Source organism: Bos grunniens, chromosome 14 (genome assembly GCF_055505025.1).
Source record: "Bos grunniens cultivar Pamir isolate PY7600 chromosome 14, Bosgru_T2T1.0, whole genome shotgun sequence".
Lineage (NCBI taxonomy): Eukaryota > Metazoa > Chordata > Mammalia > Artiodactyla > Bovidae > Bos > Bos grunniens.
In genome coordinates, this window is record NC_141178.1 from 31712859 (window position 1) to 31720707 (window position 7849).

A 7849-nucleotide genomic window follows, 5' to 3' on the forward strand; every position below is an offset into this window, starting at 1 on the left:
GCAGATAAACTGCTAATTACTTGGGGCGGGGAAATTCTTCAATGTTCTTTAACCCTGAGCTTCCTTGTTCAGTACAATGTGGGAGAGGTGGGGAGGGATACTAGGAAATGATAAAGGAACATTTTCCCTTGTATTTTTTTCCCTTAAATGGAGCCCCAGACCTTTCTTCACCTTTACTCACTTCTCCTTAAGGATGTGTTGTAAATTACTCTATGGATAATTTTGAGAAAAATAAATGAATATACTTAGCTCACCTATCTTCTCTCTTGGAGATTAACTAGCACACAGAGAACACAATTCTCTGTTCTTCCCTCTCAGCAGAGGAGTGTCCAGGTCTAACATGATAGTGACTGGTTGGGTAATTTTGGTGATTTAGTTGGGATGTCCCATTTTGTGCTAAACTAAGCTACACCCTCCTCATGAGTCTTCATTAGTATCAAGGATAGTATGTTAGCCTCTACCTTTATTTTTTGTTATTTAGACCTAGGTGGAGAAGAGACTTGTTATTTATTTCTTTTCTCTGGCTCAGATGGGAAAGAACCTGCCTGCAGTGCAGGAGACCTGGGTTTGATTCCTGGGTCTGGAAGATCTCCTGGAGAAGAGAATGGCTACCCACTCCAGTATGCTTGCTTGGAGAATTCCATGAACTGAGGAGCCTGATGGGCCACAGTCCATGTGTCACAAAGAGTTGGACACGACTGAGCGGCTAGCACTTTCATTTTTAATGAATCCAAAAAAGTATTTTCTTGCTATTTACCTGCTTGGGTGAGATGCCCTCATTTTGAGATTTATAATGGTGAGGAGATGTCTCCATTTTCTCATTTTTCCTCTATCATGTTCTCCTAGAGCATCTTGGATCTTACTTCTTTTGCCCTCTGGTACATGGCTGAAGCAACTTTAGCATGTACACACACAACCTTTTAAGTCCAACCACTCCATGCATGGCTAATTCAGTGGCTTCAAGTCTCTCTCTACAAGGGCCAGTACGAAAGTATGAGACAGGCTGCTTCAGTCCTGCCAGGATTATTTCACTGGCACTGAAAGTATAAGTAAAAGCTTTTTACTTAATGGTTGTGCAAATATGTAATGGGATTACAATCTGAGAGAAAAGGCTTAAAACTTTGCTTTCTAACTTCATTTCAATATAGTCCTTTGTTAAGTCTTTCTTCCTGAGATTCCTCATGGTCCCCTAAAGAAAGGTCGCTTTTCTGTGCATTAAAAGGAATATAAATTTCTGAAACTATTTTCTGCCCGGATGAAATGCTCTATTTCTGTATCCATTATTCTACAGCATTATTCACTTCTTGGCCTTCATGTAATGTAGTTCATGAGGGGTTTGCGCTTCACAACTAGAGGCCATTTGAAAATACGTGAGAATACTTTGTCAAAATGACTGCTGCTGCTGCTAAGTCACTTCAGTCATGTCCAACTCTGTGCAACCCCATAGATGGCAGCCCACTAGGCTCCTCTGTCCCTGGGATTCTCCAGGCAAGAATACTGGAGTGGGTTGCCATTTCCTTCTCCAATGCATGAAAGTGAAAATTGAAAGGGAAGTCGCTCAGTCGTGTCTGACTCAGCGACCCCATGGACTACAGCCTACCAGGCCCCTCCGTCCTTGGGATTCTCCAGGCAAGAGTACTGGAGTGGGGTGCCATTGCCTTCTCCATCAAAATGACCAGTTATAAGTTATTTTAAAAATGACTAGACAATAGTGCTGCTATTTTTGGTGGACTGGAGGATGCTAATAATACCATGATAAGAGGACAATCCCATCCAAATGTCACCTCATTAATTAAAACGAAGAAAGTTGTTTCAAGTTTGGGGTATCATGAATCGTGTTGGGATGATCATTGTTGCACTTGCCTTTCCCTGCACAGCAGTGAAATAGCTGTGATATAGGATACACTTTTGTAAGGTCTAGTACATAATACCAGTCAATTTTCCTGAGTGGTTGTATAAAATTTATATTTCTATGGGCATTGTACGAGTGTTTCAAAAGCTCTATAACCTTGTTTCCACTTAGTGTTTCAATCTCTTTATTTATTCGTCTTTAGGTTTAGCTGTATTACTGGCTGTATAAAGTTATTTTGACTTGAATTTATCTGAGTACTAATGTGGCTGAGAAAATGTTCACATGTTTTGGGGGATTTATCCAAAACTGTTTTGAAATTCTTATTCAAAATTCTTCTCCCACTTTATTTTTTGTTTCCTTTCAGGTTTATTAAAATATAATTGACATATAACACTATATAAATTTAAGATATTCAACATAAAGGTTTGACTTAAATACATTATGAAATGGTTACCACATTTAGTTTGCTGATCATCTATCATCTCATATAGATACAAAAAAAACCCTAAAAAACAAGAAACACTTTTTGTGTGTGTGATGAGAACTCAAGATATACCCTCTTAACTTTCATATATAACATACAGCAGCGTGAACTGTATTTGTCATATAATACTTTATATCGTGGTACTAATTTATCTTGTAACTGAAAGCTTGTACCTTTGACCACTTTTGTCACCATACAGAAAGATTACACTTTTATTGACTGTGTTCTCCATTGCTGTATATTTCATTTTCATGACTCATTTATTTCTTCTCCCATTTTATGTATTGCCTTTTTACTCTTTAAATTTTATAATTTAATCAATCAATGTTTAATAATTTACCAGTTTTACTTTTTTAAGCAAAAGTATGTATTACTTAGCATTTTTAAATAAATTCAAAATATTTTAATACTTTTGTGATTTCCTCTTTGACTCATGGGTTATTCAGAAGAGTGAGTTATTTAATTTCTATATCATTGGAGAATTTCCATATATCATGCTTCTATTGATTTTTAGATTAATTTTCTTTTTTTTTTTAAGCAGCTTTCATTTTTTTCCTTCTTTTATTATTATTATTTTTTTTTTTTTACTTTACAATGTTGTACTGGTTTTGCCATACATCAACATGCATTCACCACGGGTGTACACATGTTCCCCATCCTGAACCTCCCTCCCACCTCCCTCCCCATACTATCCCTCTGGGTCATCCCAGTGCACCAGCCCCAAGCTTCCTGTATCCTGCATCAAACCTGGACTGGCTATTCGTTTCTTATATGATATTATATATGTTTCAATGCCATTCTCCAAAATCATTCCCCCCCACCCACACAGAGTCCAAAAGACTGTTCTATATATCTGTGTCTCTTTTGCTGTCTCGCATACAGGGTTGTCGTTACCATCTTTCTAAATTCCATATATATGCATTAGTATACTGTATTGGTGTTTTTCTTTCTGGCTTACTTCACTCTGTATAATAGGCTCTAGTTTCATCTACCTCATTAGAACTGATTCAAATGTATTCTTTTTAATGGCTGCGTAATACTCCATTGTGTATATGTACCACAGCTTTCTAATCCATTCATTTGCAATATTTTATTTCTTTTTCTTCAGCTTTTTGAGGTGTATGTAATTACGTGCATGTGCTCAGTTGCTCAGTCCTGTCCTACTCATTGCCACCCCATGGACTGTAGCCCTCCAGTCTCCCCTGTCCATGGAATTTTCCAGGCAAGAATACTAGAGTGTGTTGCCATTTCCTATTCCAGGGGATTTTCCTGACCCAGGGATCAAACCTGGATCTCTTGTGTCTTCTGCACTGGCAGGCATATTCTTTACCACTGCACTCCTTATATACCTCAATTAATTAATAAATAAATGTTTATATATTCAAAGTGTACAACATAATGACTTGATATATGTATACCCTGTGAAATGATTCCCACAATCAGGTTAATTACCACATTCATCCCCTCATGGAGTTTACTGTTTTTTGTGTGTGTGATGAGAATACTTAAAGTCTACTCTTAGTAAATTTCAAGTGTAAAACAAAGTATCATTAACTATAGTAGCCATGCTGTACATTATCCCTAAGATTTATTCATCTTATAAGCCGTTGACTAGTATCTCTCCATTTAACCTACATTCAACTCCTGGTAACCACTGTTCTCTTCCAATGATTTTATTTTATTTTTTTAGATTCCATGTACAAGTGAGATCATATATTATTTGTCTTTCTGTCTGGCTTAACATAATGTCCTCTGTGTCATCCATGCTGCATGAAGAGACAGATTTCTTTCCATTTCATCTCTGAATATGTCTATGTATCTACTATCATCTATCTATTTATTTAGACTCTGATGCTGGGAAAGATTGAAGGCAGGAGGAGAAGGGGACAATAGAGAATGAGATAGTTGGATGCCTCACCTACTCGATGGACGTGAGTTTGAGCAAGCTCCAGGAGTTGATGATGGACAGTGAAACCTGGCATGCTGCAGTCCGTTGGATTGAAAGGAATCAGACATCACTGAGTGACTGAAATGAACTGATCTATTTATCTGTCTATGTCACATCTTCCTTATCCATTTATTCATGGACAGACCCTTAGGTTGTTTCTATATCTCGGCTATTATGACTAATGCTACCATAAACATGAGAATGCAGGTATCTCTTCAAAATAATTATTTTATTTCATTTAGATATAAATGGATATATATGCAGAATGGAATTGCTGAAATGTCTGGTAATTCTATTTTTATTTTTTTTTTTAGAAACCTCCACAGTTTTCATGGTTGTACCAATGTACATTGCCACCAATAGTTTATAGGAGTCCCTTTTCTCTACATTCTCCATAACATTTGCTGTTATCTTTTCAATAAATGCCTTCCTAACAGGTATAAGATGATAAATAATTGTGGCTTTAATTTGCATTTCCCTGACTGATAGTGGTGCTGAGCAACTTTTCATATGCTTGTTGGTAATTTATATTTCTTCTTTGGAAAATTTCTATTCAGTACATTGCCCATTTTTCATATTATTATTATTATTGCATTATCTGTGTTTCTTATACATTTGAATATCAACCCTTTAAGGTATGTGGTTTGCACATATTTTCTCTCATCCTGTAAGTTGCCTTTTGATTTTGCTGATGATTTCCTTTGTTGTACAGAAGATTTTTAGTTTGATATAGATCCACCTATTTATTTTTCCTTCTGTTGCCTCTGCTTTTGGTGTTATATCCAAAAAGTCATTACCAAGACCAATGTCAAAGATTTGTTTCCCCTTTGTTTTCATGTAGGTGTTTTATGGCTTCAGGTCTTACGCTTAAGTGTATAATCCATTTTAAGTTGTTTTAAGTTAGTTTTTGTGACTGGCATAAGATAAAGGTCTTGTTTCATGCTTTTGCATGTGGATATCCAGTTTCACTGACACACCTTATTTAAGGGACTATCCTTTTCCCATTGCATATTCTGGACACCCTTGTCAAAGATTAGCTGTGTATATATGGATTTATTTCTGTTCCATTGGTCTATGTGTTTTGTTTTGTTTTGTTTTGCCAGTACCATATTGTTTGGATTACTTTACACTATAGGTTGAAATCAGGAAGAATGGAAGATTTCTCTGGCTATTTGGAGTCTTTTGTGGTTTCATATAGATTTTACGAATTTTTTTCTACTTCTGTGAAAGATGCCATTGGCATTCAATGGGGATTACATTGAATCAGTATATTGCTTAGGGTAGTATAGACATTTTAACTATTAATGTAACTATTGTTAATTTAACAAGTAACAATATTAATTCTTACAATTCATGATCATGCAATCTTATCTTTTCATTTATTTGTGAATTCTTAAGTTTCTTTGATCAGTTTCTCACAGTTTTAAGTGTAAAGATCTTTCGCCTCCTTGGTTCAATTTATTCCTATATATGCTATTGTGTAGTGGCAATTATAAGTGGTTTCCTTAATTTATATTTTATAGTTATTTATTACTGTATAGAAATGCAACTGGTGTTTGTCATTGATTTTGCATCCTGAAAGTTTACTGAATCTGTGTATTTGTTCTAAAAAGTTTTGGTGGGGTCTTTAGGGTTTTTTATAGATAAGATCATGTCATCTGCAAACAACACAGTTTTGCTTCTTTTCCAATTTGAATGCCTTTCATTTCTATTTTGTGCCTAATTGCTCTGGTTAGGACTTCCAGTATTTAACAGATACGGTGAGAATAGGAATCCTTATCTTGTTCCTCATCTTTAGATAAATATTTTCAGCTTTTCCCCATTGAATATAATGTTAGTTGTGTGTATAAGTTATATAAGCCTTTCCTTTTGTGATGTACATTCCTTCTATATCAGTTTTTAAATTTATTTATTTTTTAAATGAAGGATAATTGCTGAGATTCATGGGGTCGCAAAGAGTCAGACACGACTGAGCGACTGAACTGAACTGAACTGAATTGCTTTACAGAATTTTGTTGTTCTATCAAAGCTCAACATGAATCAGCCATCGGTATAAGAATTTTTACCATGAACATAGGATCAATTTTGTCATTCTATTGAGAAGATCATATGATTTTTATCCATACCATCCTGTAAATGTGGCATATCAATAAATTCTACATGATTGTGCTGGTATATGATTCTTTTAATGTGCTGTCGAATTCTGTTAGTATTTTGATGAGACTATTTAAATCTATATTCATTAGGGATACGGATCTGTAATTTTCTCTCTTTTTTTTGTAATTTTCTTTTCTTATATTCTTTTCTGACTTTGGTATCACGGTAATGGTGGCCTTGTAAAATAAGTTTGGAAGTGTTTCTTGCTTTTCAGTTTTTTGGAAGAGTTTGAGAATGATTAACATTATTTCTTTAAATATTTGGTAGAATTTACCAAGAAAACTCTGTCACCCTGGACTTTTCTTTGCTGAGGCTTTTTGATCACTGATTTAACCTCCTTACTGATTTTTGCAGTTTTCATTTCATTTACTGTATTCTTCAGGCTTCCCTGGTGACTCTGTGGTGAAGAACCTGCCTGCCAATGAAAGAGACATGGATTTGATCTCTGGGTTGGGAAGATTCCTTGGAGAAAAAAATGGCAACCCACTCATGTATCATTGCATTGGAAATCCCATGGACAGAGGAGCCTGGTGGGCTATAGTCCTTGGGGTTGCAAAAGAGTTGGACACATCTTAGTGAGTAAACAACATTGTATTCTTCAGCTCCAGGATTTCTGTGTGGTTGTAGTTAATAATTTTTTCTCTCTGTGTGCAATGTCCAGACAAGTTGAGAAGTTTAACTTCTCAACTTTTCTGTGTGCTATTTCTTCTGATTTAGCTTTATTGTCTTTCTGTGTTGTACTCTTGGAGAAGGCAATGGCACCCCACTCCAGCACTCTTGCCTGGAAAATCCCATGGATGGAGGAGCCTGGTGGGCCGCAGTCCATGGGGTCACTAAGAGTCGGACAAGACTCAGCGACTTTACTTTCACTTTTCACTTTCATGCACTGGAGAAGGCAATGGCAACCCACTCCAGTGTTCTTGCCTGGTGAATCCCAGGGACGGGGAGCCTCTTGGGCTGCCGCCTATGGGGTCACACAGAGTCGGACACGACTGAAGCGACTTAGCAGCAGCAGCAGCAGTGTTGTACTCTATAGGCTTCCCCTGTGGTTCAGTGATAAAGGACCCTTTGTGTGTTTTCTTGTAATTTGTTATATTTCCTTAAAGCAATTATTTTTAATTCTTAATCAGACAATATGTATTTTTATTTCTTTTTGGTCAGTTGCTGGAAAATTGTGTTCTATAGTGATTTGTTTTCTTGATTTTGTGTGTACGTGTTCCTTTACATCTTCTTCTGTTGCTGTCTTTGCACTTAAGGAAGCAATAACTTTCTCCAGTCTTTACTGAGTGGCTTCTAAGGAGAGATATTATCACCTGTCAGCCCTGCTAGAGATTCTGAGGCTTCCTCAGACATTTTGTTTGAATTTACTATCCCATACTGCTTGTTCTTTCCTGGGGAAGGATGATAG